We start from the raw sequence: 15,480 nt of genomic DNA on the forward strand, positions 1-15,480 counted from the left end.
AAAGATAACCTTCACTTCCTTTTGTGATTATTTTAATTATATTATAACCACTGAAAAATGCAAATGTTAAACATTTCAAAAACCAGCAATATATCAAACTATTACTCATCTTTATTTAAATGTACCAATATCTCAACATGAGAACCAACAGTGTAAAAGTTATCACTGCCTAAAAATCTCTACAAGAAGTCATAAGAACCAGCTTATTTGTGCTTGCTATTACAATTAATAATTTAGCTACAGTTATCAGACACTTTAACCAAAAATATAAAGCTCAGATTAAAAAAATATATCAATTATAAAAGCCAGCCTTGCACACTACATTGACAAAAAACTAAATGTCATAAATCTGTACTCATGAAACTAAAACCAATAATGGTTAGAATACAATGAATTATGACTACTTGGGTAATGTATTTTGTTTATGATTATTCTGACTATAACACAGCCATTAAATAATATTTCCTTTGTGACTGAAAAGCTTTAGATTTTCTAATTGTATAGGTATAATAAATTCATATGATTGCAGGTGATTGTTCTAAAATACACATAAATAACCAGTGATATTTGCACACAATCAACAAACACAAAACTATTACTTTAAAAATCATAGTTGTCAAACAGCCTATTCTTAATATGAATTGGTTATACTTTTCCAAAAATAGTCACAAATGTAATACAATAGACATAACAATAAGCATTGGAATAGAAATTTGTAATATTTCTGAAACTTGTGAAAAAAATAAATAAATTTTAAGTTTGAATTTATGTCACTACACTATGTGAAATAAAACTTGAACTTTTAAAGATGTGAATAATACATAAAAACCTAATTACTGTAATGGTTAACCATAATATTTGCTGCTATCCATGGAAGTTATTCAAATTATTATGGATAGATGCTTATACTATACTATAGAATTGTGGATGAACTGACTGTTTTATCACTAGAGGAACCTCAAAATTTACAAAAAGATATTGTAAATCCTTCAGAAAAGCCATGAAATTTTATGAAAAATGTGAAAAACATTGGTAAAAAAAATTATAAGCAAAATCTTCTGAACACTTTTTCCTTTAATTTCTATATTCTTATACCTACTATATTTTTTTGGGGGCTTTATCACTACTTAATAATTGTTGTTAAAAATTGAACGAAGCTCATTGACATGTTTCCTGTGGGAATAATCTTTGAAATGGAAGAAATAGACATTTCACTGTAAAGAATAAGTGAATTTGATATATTAAAACTTTGCTTTCTATTGATTAGAAATGACATTGTATTAAACGTAAAAGAAAATCTATTTGCAATTTGTAAAGTAGAGGATGTGGCTAATGGGCATGGCAATTGGATTTGGTTTTCTCGTTCATGGATCAATAAATAAATAATATTAAAGTGTATAAAAATTATGCTTTGTCTGAGTAATATCTACATCATAATGAATAACTTACATTAAACTCAATTTCTTGGAAGGGTGGTAAATAAATTAGAAAAAGGGGAAGACCTAGAGAGCAAATATTGCAATTCTCGTATTAAACACTGATAATTTTTAAAATATTTCCTAATACAATTAAGAACTTTTTGATGCCAAGTTAGAATGACAATATAGTTTAATTACATTTTTAATAATAACTAAAAATTTGTGACATACATAAAATATAAAGAATGACAAGCAGAATATGACTCAGAATCCCTTCTTCGTTGTTTTGGTTTATATGTCACTAAATTTGTCAAATCCACAACAGAAAACCCTCCATTTGTTTCCATGAATTTCAAGCCAATTATCGACATTGTATTAAAATTTATGATGGAAATTTTTATAACAATAAAAAAAGAACATTATAGAATAATCACAAGTTTGGTTATGGCAACCAGAAATGGTACTTTGTAAGAAGTACTTGATATGTGCTGAGTATGTTTCTTTCAAGAGCAGTAACTAATTTTTTGTAACCTGTTTATAATTATATATTATAGTTACAAAGCCAGGAAAATCAGAGTAATTTTGAAACATTCTATTCCAGAAAATGCAGTACTTTTTGTCTCCAAAAATGAATGTTTGAAATCTACATAAAGTGTCTTGAGGATACTGCAACTGAACAAGGTAGCCACCAATCAATTTTCAAATTTATCTACCTTATTTCTTGGTGAGACCTCATCACTATCTTCACAACTTAGTCTCCCTGACGTTTTCCAGGAGAAAATGTCAAGTAACGTTTCAGTAATAATTATTCCTCTCACAACAAGCAATCTTTAATGGACATGTTATGAGCTAATTGGCAAGTTACATTCAAAATTTAAACTACCTTTTTGTTTGTTCAGGTTATACTAATTACTATAGTATAAATTCATAGCTAATCCACATGTTAATAGTACATATGTTTTGCTAGTACTCCATAGGTTAACAAGCATACATGTTTCAAGTTTTTAATACTGTACTGTAAAATTAAAAAAATATATTGAATTTCTTAGAGTGAAAATTGCGACTTTTTGTCTAGGCATTCCTTCTCTAATTTATTTACCACCCCTACAAGAAGTATGAAAGTGAATGTATATTACATATAATAATGTTGCCATTGCTCAGGTAGAACCATTTTTGTCATCTTCAATTTTATTTAGTTACAAAATCATCAAACAGAAAAATTTTGCCACACCTACCTATTACATCCTCTCTTTTAGGAATTGTCAATAATTCTCATGCTTGACACTATTGTTTTTAAATAACAGAAAGTCAAAGTTTTCATCTATCAAATGACATTATTATGCAGGTTTATCTTCCCAGTAAATATTAATTTTTCTTTCAGTACAAGCTCATTCCTATAGCAAATACATCAACTAGCTTGGACGAGTTTGTAATGGCTTTTGTTACATAATTAGAAAGCCAGAATAATTGTGCTAGTAATGGGCCATCATATGCTTTTTGCATGTTACTCTTCCATATTCTTTGGTGCATTATTTAATTAAATAAAAATTATTTGGAACACTACTACCATTGGTATAAAAAACTAGGGTGGAGTGGCATCAATAGTATAAAGAAATAAGGCGGCTTAAGTACTTAATTTCTTGCTTCTCATGTTTATTCATTTATTATTATTATTATTATAAGAGTAACTATAATGTAAAAATACAAATCTCTTCAGGTGAGTTAAGATTAGATGAGGAAAATACATAATAATAAATCTTAAGGCATGCATGCATTCAAATAGCTTGTTAGTAATGTAATTCAACAACATAAGAAGCTGCATATGCTACAAGTGATTTACAACTGAAATCAAAATAGTGAAAATAGACAATTCAAAAGGCTCTAAAACAAAATTTAAATAGAAATAGAAGATCACTGTTACAACTTTAAAGCTATTTAGGATAAACAAATAGTTTCAAGGCACAATTTGATGTCATTTTGAAAAGAAATGAAACAATATTTATCTCAATTGTTTTCTTTTGGTCCTCATGGAGTCAGTAAAACTGACCAATCATGTATAGATTAACAGTTAGCATAGAGAAAATTACAAACAAGTTTTGTTGACAAAAAAACAACATTTAAAATGTATTTTGGTTTCAGAAATTGGTCACGACATTCAAGATTTTTTTTAATGAAAAAGTATTTTTGTTTACTTTTGAATTCCATGCAAAGCTACACAAAGGCTATCTGCATCAGTCATCCCTAATTTAGTAGCATAAATGTCAAGGGAAGGCAGCTAGTCATCATCACCACCCACTGCCAACTACTGGGCTACTATTCTACTAAAGAATAGTGGGATTTATCATAACATTATAATGCCCCCATGGCTGAAATGGTGAGTGCATTTGGTGTGTTGGGGATTGGAACCCATGACCCTCATATTACAAGTTGACCTCTCTAACCACCTGTCCATGCCAGACCAGAAAAATTTTTTATTGCTAACATAAAAATCTTTTGACACTCATGATAACAAGAAATCCACTTAAAGTAAAAATGTCCTACAGACAGCTTGTAAGGGTATTAAAGCTTCAATAAAAATGAAGCACAGAACAACATTTGATCTTCTTAGGTCCTCTTCAGGTTAACAAAAAGAGTTTGCAACTGACTGTTGCTGGACGTCTTTGAAACAAGAGTTTGAACAGGTACAAAATTTTAGATGTTGAAGTGAATATTATTAATTAGCATACCTATAAAGGTGTTTCTTCATACTGATTCAGTTTTGGTTTGAGTTCTTGTATAGATAGGGCTTCTCTGGTTTTGTGTTTGTATTAGTTTCCCTACCAAGTATGTTGATGTTTTCTAAGGTGAAGCTGTGTTTATTTGATTTGCAGGGTTCAAAAATGGGGCATTCTAAGCTGCTGACTAGTTATTCACACATCATCCATTGAATTAAATATATAAAGGAGAGCATTTTCAAAAATGTAAAGTGATGAATAGGGTTGCTGTGTTTCAGTACCTAAGCCATATCTCAACAAAATAAAAAGATATAAGGTTCTTATTTTACATTCTAGCTTGTTAATATTGGTCATTTGAGTTACTAGTTTGTATGAGACTATTAACTTAATATTTTAACATCATAAGCATCTAATCTGAACCAGTGCTGCATTCAACACACCACAACTCACTAAAATTGATACTTAGGTGTGTTATTTTAATGTTTACTTTAAATTTAAAAATCAACTAAAATATAATGATAAAATCTGAATAACAATTTACAGTTTGATTCCAAAGCTATTGACATAAATAAATGAAATAGTAATTTACGCATTTTAAATGCAAGTCAACAGACACGACAACATGGCCTGTGACCTATAGTAACAGGGTTAAACCAATATAAAAGAACACCTTTATACCTATATTACTTAATAACCTAACACCTAACTACAATACAATCTCAAATCTGTTCACACTCTGGTCCCTAAGACATGCCCCACAATGGTAAGTTACAAACTTTAACCTGATGATGATATAAGGTCATTGTTCTGTATTTTATTTTATTTTAATTAAAATTTTTAACACCCATAACACCATTTTTTTATGATACTTTTTGCACTCAGTGTGGTAAAAACAATATATTCACAGACAAATCTTTAGAAAAAATATTTAATCAAAAACTGTTTTTTTTTGTGTGTACAAATGACTTATTATGTTTACTAAATGTTTCCTACATTTTGTGAAGATACACATACTATATTAACAATATACATGTACAAATGGTAATGTTGTTAGTCCTTGGGACCAAGCCTGTACTGAGATAGTTTTAACTCTCTCAATGCTAAATGTGCAATACACAAACTCTACACATGTGATCTAGTCTAGTTAGCTAGGCTAGGGGAGCTGACCAGGTGCATTTCAAAAATTATGAACACACTACTACAAAGTTTATGTAATATGTGCAAGATAAAACATGAAAGGACTATGCCATTTGGCAAGAATTTCCAAGAAATTAACATCAGCTTTAGCTTTGTTATATCAAATTGAAACATTACAAATATTTTCTCTGTTATTGGAGGTTTTAAAGACAAACATGCAAGAGAAAGGAATGATTTTCATGTGATGCTAAACAAAGAGAAAAGTAATTTGCAACTTGGATATTTTCAGTTCATTTCTCTTCTTCACGTTTTTCTTAGAAAACATTTACCTTAACACTTTTTAAAGATTTTGGTAAATTATAACAGAATTTGAAAATTGTGTCTCAAAAGCTTCTATGAACATTCATCAAAACATTAATTTATTAAAATAACTATAACTTAGGAAAATGATTGCAACAAATCTTTCCTTATGATAAAACATTTTCTGCTTTTGGTTTTATTGGAACATAAATGTGTGTAAGTTAAGCTAACGTGAAATACAAGACATAACCTATATTGTTATTGTATGAGCAGGTAAAGGTAAATTCAATAGCAATCAAGGCTAACAAATATCTACATAAAATTTATTCTCTCATGAACGATAAGTACAAACTTCAAACAGAATAACTTTTATATATAGTATATTCACTGAAGAAGTTTTTAGAATTAACATTTTTATCACGACAACTGTTAACTGGTAAGTGATGATGCAGTATAATTAATACTTTTCTTACAATTTTATTTAAGGGAAAAATGTTCTTTGGAGAAATTACAGAAACTGGTTGCTTTCGTAGCTGAATGTCAGTATGTTAAAAGTATGGAAGTTTAAACTCATTTTATGAATGATGATTTTGTGTTTCTAGGTTCATTCATGTGAAGGAAAAAAAGATATTAAAGAATCATTTTTACAGTTTTAAAAATTTTGTCAAGTTCACATTTAAAGTTTAACACTGATTCTAATCCATTTGTAAAACAACAGCATGAACTCATAGCCAACTACACTCATAACTTTAATATCATTATCAACCACTTTCAAGTAAAGTTTGTTGCTTATTCCCCTATCAACATTGTTAACTTATTTGTTTTTAAACAAAAAGCTACACAACTGGATATTTGTGTAGTTTCCACCACGAGTTTGAAATCAGATATTTAGCATCTTAAGTCCAGAGGGGTACAACAACTCTAACGTATGTATATTAGGGTAAGATGGCCTAAGATTTACCAAGCCTTGTTTTTTTTGTTGTTGTTTTTTATAGTAAGCAATACAAATCCCCGGCTAAACCAATTTGCAGCGTCAATATAGTTTAACCGGTTTATGAAACAAAGTAATTTCCTACACCAACAAACAATTTTCTTTAGTCATAAAAAGGTTGCCGATATTTTTTCAGTAACAATTTTAACATACTTCTAAATATCATATGATACGCTATTTACTCTTTTATTTCCGGCGAAAGACAAATATAAATGTTATCAGATTAACTTGCTTTTGGTAACAATATTTAAATAAATTTTAGTAAACTAGTACTACTACTGCTGAGTACTAGTAGCAGTAGACGAATATTAAACTTGATGATACCACATGAGCACTATAAACATTATAAATAAAGTACAAGTCTTACCTACTAAAATCAAAAATGAAAAATCTCTTTCACAATACAAACACTTTGAAACGTATTCAAATTTTTGCCTAAACTTCAAATCATAACAGTTCCCGTAAATACAACTGGTAACCTATAGGCCTAGGATTATACGGCACAATCCAGCAAAAAAAAAATTAGTTTCTACATCAAAAAGAGGGCAGTTCAGAAGTTACAGAAAAATACAAAAATATCGAACACAAACAATATATATCCAGTTATAGTTACAAAATAAATGGGTTAGTAATAAATTTCAAATGTTAAATAAAAAGCTAAACGAAATGCCTTAAAGTCGATAAACTACCTTTTTATATTTTTCCTGTCACAGTTAACTTCAGCGCTTTAATATTTGTGGACTACGGTTCCACTGTTTCAATTTTATCGCTGAAATTATGTTATTATATTCACAAAACACGCAAAACTGGGTAGTCTCCTAATAAATTACTTGAAAAACTAATATATGTTAATTTTATTATTAGAAATATATTTTTATTTTACACTGACGGAATTCTAAGATAAAATAGAATGGTACGCGTTTTGGTGATAACTGAAAGGATTAAGTTTTTAATTTATTTTGCGACAAACATGAAATACAATATTCTTTTTAAAACGTCATATTATATAATGCTTAATTTCGATTTATATAGTGAGGCTCACAAAAGTTAGTTTACGAGTAAAATTAGTATAACTGATCATCTGCAAACTTCATACTTTTAGTTTTGCCTCCCAGTGGCACAGTAATATGTCTTCGGACCTATACAGCTAGAACCCTGGATTCGCGTGGAGGACAGAGCACAGATAGCTCTTGTGTATCATTGTGCATAACACCAAATAAACAAAATTTTCAGTTTTATTGTATTAGAAAAGAATAAAAATCATTTGTGGATGAATTTTGGGGATTTCCAATGATAAAGTTAATTTTAAAAAGTAAGTTTGAACACGGATGTGAAAACTAGAATTACTGGGTTGTGGCAACACCTCCAAGCTTGTAGCACTCATTGTGTTAAAGCACCTTCTATCTGTATTAAAAACGGAGTATAATGATTTACTTTGGACTTATTTGCTTTGTTTTAAACATTTATCAAGAACCATGATTACTTTTGTTTTCCTTAAATTAAGTAAACATGGGCTAACGGTGGCTTCATTTTATTAACTTGTTTTAACATAGCATCCAACAAGGTAATGTGGGAACAAGTACAGCTGATAGTATTCCATAAGTTGAAAAACATGTTAGAAAGTTCACTAAGCCATAAAACATCAGACTTCAAACTGTTTATTATTCAGGCTGATACATCAAACATTGGAATTGGAGCAGTTCTTCTGCAAGATGTTTGCTTGTTTTTTGAATTTCGCGCAAAGCTACACGAGGGCTATCTGCGCTAGCCGTCCATAATTTAGCAGTGTAAGACCAGAGGGAAGGCAGCTAGTCATCACCACCTACTGCCAACTTTTGGGCTACTCTTTTACCAACGAATAGTGTGATTGACCATCACATTATAACGCTCCTACGGCTGAAAGGGCGAGCATGTTTAGTGCGACAAAGATTCGAACCCGCGACCCTTGGATTACGAGTCTAATGCCTTAACACACTTGGCCTCTTCTGCAAGAACACATAGACGACTGTTTCCTGTATTCTACATCAATAAAATGCTCTTGAGTATTGAAAATAACTATTTTGTGATCATCATGTTTGCCATTTAAAGATTTCAAAATTATCTCTACGTGAAGGATTTCATCATCGACATGTACTACCAGTTCCATGTGTATATCCAGAGGTCTAAAATTAACAGTGCGAGAATCACGAGATGGCCATTGTGCCTCCAGAACTACTGGTTCTACCTTGAGGTTATCAAGTAGACTGCAAATGTTGGTGCAAACTGTATGAGTAGACTTGATGCATGAGCTGAAAACATTCTTTATGTAAAGCTAAGAAAAATATTTCAAATAATTTTATTTAAGAGTGTATTATTGTTACGTATACACAACTGTTTCAATTCAAGTTTAATGCAAGTATTATTTTCAGATAATGTATAAAGTAGAGTGTGAAATTTAGTTATTTGTTGAAGTGACAGTTTATTCCAAAACGTTCATGTAACGGTCTAGGAATCATACATTGTGTAATTTTATGCTTATGAATTAGTGACTACTATATTATTGTATCGTATTTCTAGACCCCTCTGGATTTTTCTCATTGTTTTAATTGACTTTTATTTCACCATAATTATCTAGTAGTGTGTGAAACATCCTAGATCTTTGTTGGGGTATAAATACACATCAAAGATGTAGTTCAATACAAATAGATATAGACTGCGTGATTGTGAGTTTTACCATATTGTGACAATTTTTAAAAGTTAATTATCACAGACTGTATTGTAATAATAGAGTAGGGAAAATTATTTGTATTGTTGATTGTATTCTAAAGTAATTGATGCCTGTGCCAGGACACAGGCACCCCAGCTAGTGCAAGATAAAGAACTACTTGGCCTATGACCGTTGAGTGGAGATGAGTTTCGTTACTAAAAAAGTTATTTGTTGTTGTGGGAAATTATTTAGCTCCATAAACCAGTTAAACTAAAAGGACAATGTCTCAACCAAATATTTATTTATACAGTCTACCTTTTTATTTATTTATTACTTTTTGAAGACGTCTTGAAAATATATTTGTATGTAGTTTTAGGTATGTTTGTTTTAAAGTGAGAACTTAATTATATTAAGAAAATTACTACAAAAGAATGTTTGTTTCCAAGTGTGAATCTAATTAGGTAAGTAATTTGGTAATTATAGCTGGTATTTTTCAAAATGAGAAGGCCCGGCATGGCCAAGCGTGTTAAAGCGTGCGACTCGTAATCTGAGGTTCGCGGCAAACATGCTCGCCCTTTTACCTGTGGGGGCGTTATAATGTTACGGTCAATCCCACTATTCGTTGGTAAAAGAGAAGCCCAAGAGTTGGCGGTGGGTGGTGATGACTAGTTGCCTTCCCTCTGGTCTTACACTGTTAAATTATGGACGGCTAGCACAGATAGCCCTCGTGTAGCTTTGTGCGAAATTCCAAAAAACCAACCGACATGTGATAAAGTAACAATATCATCCACAAGGTCATCAAATCTTTTTTCTTGCTCTCAGTTGTTAAAGAGAATTAACCCTAATTAATGATTTTTATTTAACTAAATAATGCTCCAAACAATATAAACTAATGCAAAAATGTTCTGCCTTTCTAATCTTGCGGCAACAATCATTACAAATTCATCTAAAATAGCCGTTAACTTTCTCATGCTAAAGCTACAGAGATATGGGAATATATCCCCCCCCCATAAAATTTGTAAAAACAACTTTGAGTGAAATATAGCTTACAGAATTACATGGTTGTTCACATAAAATCCAATAACAACTAAAGCATCAGATATTATAAACACCTGCACTATATAAGCATAATTATTTTACATCACAAAAACAAAGATTCAGCTGAGCCCCCTCAAACTCCCCTTCCCTTCATGCATACATAATCCATCTTACAATTTAAATTATATTCTTCAAGTTTATGCAAGGATCAAACTTTGCTGACAACTTAATGACCTTTGATAGTTAGGAATAATGCAAATTGAAACATGTATTAATTATAAAACATTAAACTGCCAAGATTAAATTGTTTTGTACATTTCAATTGGCATATAATTCCTGTATAATTTTCACTTATATGTTCTCCCCCACTGACTCTTCTTCATTAATTATATCTATCATTGACCTCAACTTCAGAATCAGCCTATTTTATTGTCATACAATATTTGAGCATAATGAACACAAGAAACTGGTTGTGACTTAAAAATTATATTATTCTCACACGAATATCAAGAATCTATAACTATTATAATATTTACAGAAATTAGACATTAAAAGTAGTAACAGCAACTTTATTAATGTCATGCATTGTAATTTAAATATTTTAAAAGATCATTTTCAGTTGCTTTAGTGCAAGCTAAGAAAATTACATGCCAAAATTATTGGGCTCTTATATAATATAAAGAATTGAGATTGTATTAAACACTATGATATTACATCACTCTATCATTGGCATAATAAGTGTCATATATACCATGGTGGATGCCCTCCAGACAGTGACTTATTTGTAACTTCTGTGATCTCATTAAAACAGATATGATGTACAAGTAAAGACACATCTATCCTCTTACATGAAATCAATTTATAAAGAGCATACACATAAATTCACGTCTAAAAACATGTCAGACATTCACTAATATAATTAGATATAGGTTAAATATTTTTTCTTCAGAAACCACTGGTCAAAAATGACCTTGTAAATGATCAAAACTTACCTGACCTTACACTTTCTATCCAGACTATTGCTTTTATAACCAACTTTTTATTATACTTTTAGTATCTTGTTCTTTAGTCAGCAAGTGTGTGTGTATTTTCTTCATTTTAGAACAAGCAAACTTCAAAGACCATCTTGAGTTGTACAATGGAAAGAAACATTGATGAAAAGATTTCCTGTAGGTGAGGAGGAAAAAAACCCTAAGATAGCAGAAGATAATGTGCATTTGTTATAGGTAAAGGGAAAAGAAATGTTGTATATATATACTTAGAACATTAATGGATAAAGCAACTGATGTACAAAAAAAACTATGTTTTACTAATTATACTGAGGCATTTCACATGTTAAGAAATTAGAAAATGTTAAACATTCTGGACAGAGTAAATGTTGATGGCAAAGACTAGAATAATCTACAGTCTCTACTGGTGACAAAGCTGAGAATGATATTGGCCCTTTTCAAGAATAAAACAAGATGTCAGGAAACGATGTGTTATTTTCCCAGATCTTTTCTCATTACACAGTCAAATGATTCTCAGATGTATAGAAAACAAGCCAGAAATTAAAACTGGAAGACATAACACCAACATCTCAACGTATGTTGATAACATGGTACTAATTTGCTGAAAATGACTAGTATCTTCAATAAGTGTAAATATAATTATTGCTGAAAGAAAGAAAAAAAGGACTTACTTTCAATAGCAAGAAAACAAAATACATGACAGCTTCCAAGAAAAATAATATTCCTAAACTTCAGCATTATAATTGGTTGGACAAAAAAACAAACAAGTTCATGGTTTCAATTATTTCTGTTAACAACAGACAGTAAGTGCATTGGAGAGGTTAACAGCTTTCAAAATACAAAAGCGATTCTGAAAAATAACAGCACATGAAAACTAATGTAAAGACTGAAACATGGACAAAGGAATTTATGAGGAAACTTGAAGCAGCCAAGATTGGGCTTCTAAAGAAGGAGGCTACAAATAGCATAGGCTAAGAAAAGTAAAGAACAACTAATGATACAAGTCAATACAGCATATAACTTCACCAAGAAAATAACAAAAAATAAACAGAATTTATAGGCCATGTGATAAGTTAAAAAAAGTTGTCACACACAGTAACAATGAGGCAAGATAGAAGAAATGGATTGTTATGACCATCAATGCCTACTGATGATATTGGCAAAGAATATTTAAAGCATTAGTACAAAATATCTCAAGTGCATTGGATGACAAAAAACAACAAGAGAAAAAGCTTGTTGATTATTTCCAAACTCCAATTGAAGGTAACCATTCAGTGTATAGAAAGCAAGTAAGTATACTGTGTTTATTCACTTATTTAAATAAATATTATTTTCATTTAGTATCACACTCCAGTCACAGTCTCTCTTTTTTTTTCCATAAATTCAGTGAATTAATTTAATTAAGCATTGTTTCTTAATTTATCCTACCAATCTTCCCATTATAAACTGGACTTAACTAATACTCTTTCTTAAAATAACTTTAACAAGAAAAGACCCCACTATAATAAAATTAGTATAATAGTCAAAACAGTAAATCGAATAAGTACCTGCCTACTGATTTTTCATTAAAAAGACTAACAATGTAATACTAAGGTTAGTAATCTTTGTTTGTTTGTTTTGTTTGTTTTTTTGGAATTTCGCACAAAGCTACTCAAGGGCTATCTGTGCTAGCCGTCCCTAATTTAGCAGTGTAAGACTAGAGGGAAGGCAGCTAGTCATCACCACCCACCGCCAACTCTTGGGCTACTCTTTTACCAACGAATAGTGGGATTGACCGTCACATTATACACCCCCACGGCTGGGAGGGCAAGCATGTTTAGCGCGACGCGGGCGCGAACCCGCGACCTTCGGATCACGAGTCGCACGCCTTACGCGCTTGGCCATGCCAGGCCCTAGTAATCTTCATCGCTAACAATTGCAGTGCTTAGCATGTTGGGGTGTATCGAGAAAAAGATGGCTATTATAGTCAATCTCTTACTCCGTGATGCCCACAAGTAACTGTTAAAGTTGAGTCATAGCCTTATTTGGGGTGCCAATATCGAGTTTTCAAAGTTTGAATAACAATATTATTCTATTGTTTTACCAGATGCATATTTTTTGCGTGGGAAATAATAAAAAGGAAAACAACTTGTTATATATGAGTTTATTAATAAGCATATATTATTTTCACGTTTCACATTAGGAAGCTCGAGACTCTCCTTTCTCTATTTCACATTTTTTTAAGTTACTTGAAAGCTTTTGATGTTGTCTTTGAAAAATTTATTACACTGGACGAGGAAATAATGGTACTTCTAACCTTATGTTATTTTGTCTCACTGTGTGTCTTTAAGGTGGTCTTTATGGGGCACAGATTTTGCTTACATACTTCACAATATGCCTGCTCATTACTATCGGTACTCTTACTCAGCCAAGGGTATTCTCTCTTTCCTACTCGGGATTATACTTTCTTGCAGCCTCGTAATCTTTCCACTTCGGCATTTTCAAATTTTTGTTAGTATATTTAACGTATGTGAGCGAGAGAAGGCCTATACGCTGTCGAGTTGCACATTAAATTTAACTTTACACAGTGCGAGTTCATGGGTTTGGTCACACACAAGCAACGTTGCTTTGGCAACGGTAAACTGTACGAATGCGCGACCATGATACGAAGCGCGAAAAGAGATGACAAATTGTGTGATTGATGATGTCAAAAGTATAACTTAATTGTACACGTAAAAACTAATAAGGCTGTTTTCAGTGATGCCGAGAAAAAAGGTTTGTGAACCTGACGATGACCGAAGAAGGTCGAAACGTTATTCGCTCCTCTACCTTTAATATTTTATCAACCCAAACGCGTCGTTTTTACATATATAAAAAGGCTGTTTTGTTTCAAATTTCACAGAAAGTCACTATAAGGCTATCTATGCTAGCCGTCCTTAATTTAGCAGTGTAAGACAAGAGGGAAGGCAGCTAGTCATCACCACCCACCGCCAACTCTTGGGCTACTCTTTTACCAACAAGTAGGGGGATTAATCATAACCTATAACACCCCCACAGCTGAGGGGGCGAGCATGTTTGATGTGACGGGGATTCGAACCCGCGACCATTGGATTACGAGTTGAGTGCCTTAACCACCTAGCCATGCCAGGCTCCAACTAATAAGACCCAGTATAATGTATATTCATGTATTTAGTCTTAGAAATTCGAGGTTAAGACCAAATTTTTGCTTCAATACCAAATATTTATTTTCGGAACCAAATAGCTTTGTTCAGTACCAAATATGCCCAGTTTTGGTGTTGAAAAGTACCAAATGGCAAACCTGATCAGACGGCGGTGTTTCACAAACAAGGATTTCATTTTGGGTCGCTAGATGACAGGATAAATTGTTCTTACATAACGTAAGTTTGTGATTTCCCATTGTAAAAACGTATTTGATAAAACAGTTTCAGTTAAAATAAATAAAGAAGAATAGAACAATCCAAATTAATATTCAATATAAAAATTATCAAGTATTTTCGAAATTGACGGATCTGTGTACATGAGTGTAAAAACACCAGTTTCTTAAGTATCAAAATAATGTATAATATAGTGGCTTGCTTTCTTGCAATTTTTGGTAGGAAGGAACCTGGAAGTTGTGCGTGAACGTGTGGTATGATATTCTACGACCTAGGGTCTATATCATGTTCTCACTAGTAAATGACAGAGTTGATTTTAAGAAGCTGCAATGAGTTAGGGAAACGATGGAAGGTATAGGCTCTGTTGGCTCTCAGGAGTACTTGTACAATCCTGGAGGACTATTACAGCTTCATTGATCCCCAATACAATATAAAATTAGAGAAATGGACAAAAATAATGTGATATTAACAATGTATCTTGTCATTAAATTGTAAACATGAAACAAATGTTCACTTATCAGCTTGTTTCAATGAAATTTAAAAAAAAATGAAAAAGATGAGAAACAAATAATAATAAAATTACAAAAACTAACTATAATACCGGGATGGGAGTATCTAAAAGTACAAAAACAAGATATAGATGAATATGCAAAGCCGTACAGAGATTTCTACAAAAGTAGTAAGTACCGGGCCAATCTTACAAACTTCAGGTTATTAACAACTGTATAGCACTATTTTGTTTAAATGTTTTTATTCAAACCTAAGTTAATGGAACTGACAGAAATCCTCTATTTATTTCTATATAAAAGTTA

At 31.5% G+C, this 15,480-nt stretch overlaps 1 protein-coding gene across 6 annotated transcripts in view; it reads right to left on the reverse strand.

Moving 5' to 3' along the window:
• The window catches only part of YME1L (ATP-dependent zinc metalloprotease YME1L), a 140,297-nt gene extending 132,926 nt beyond the window's left edge, over window positions 1-7,371 (reverse strand). For 2 of the 6 annotated variants that reach the window (XM_076481856.1, XM_076481825.1), the window contains exon 1: window positions 7,250-7,371. The gene's annotated coding sequence lies outside the window, so the exon portion shown is untranslated. Of the gene's footprint in view, window positions 1-6,927; window positions 7,091-7,249 lie in introns of those variants that run through there. The other 4 variants (XM_076481845.1, XM_076481817.1, XM_076481866.1 and 1 more) reach the window with 2 other exon arrangements.
• Window positions 7,372-15,480: the final 8,109 nt, after the last annotated feature.

This window comes from Tachypleus tridentatus, chromosome 2 (genome assembly GCF_004210375.1).
Source record: "Tachypleus tridentatus isolate NWPU-2018 chromosome 2, ASM421037v1, whole genome shotgun sequence".
Classification (NCBI taxonomy): domain Eukaryota; kingdom Metazoa; phylum Arthropoda; class Merostomata; order Xiphosura; family Limulidae; genus Tachypleus; species Tachypleus tridentatus.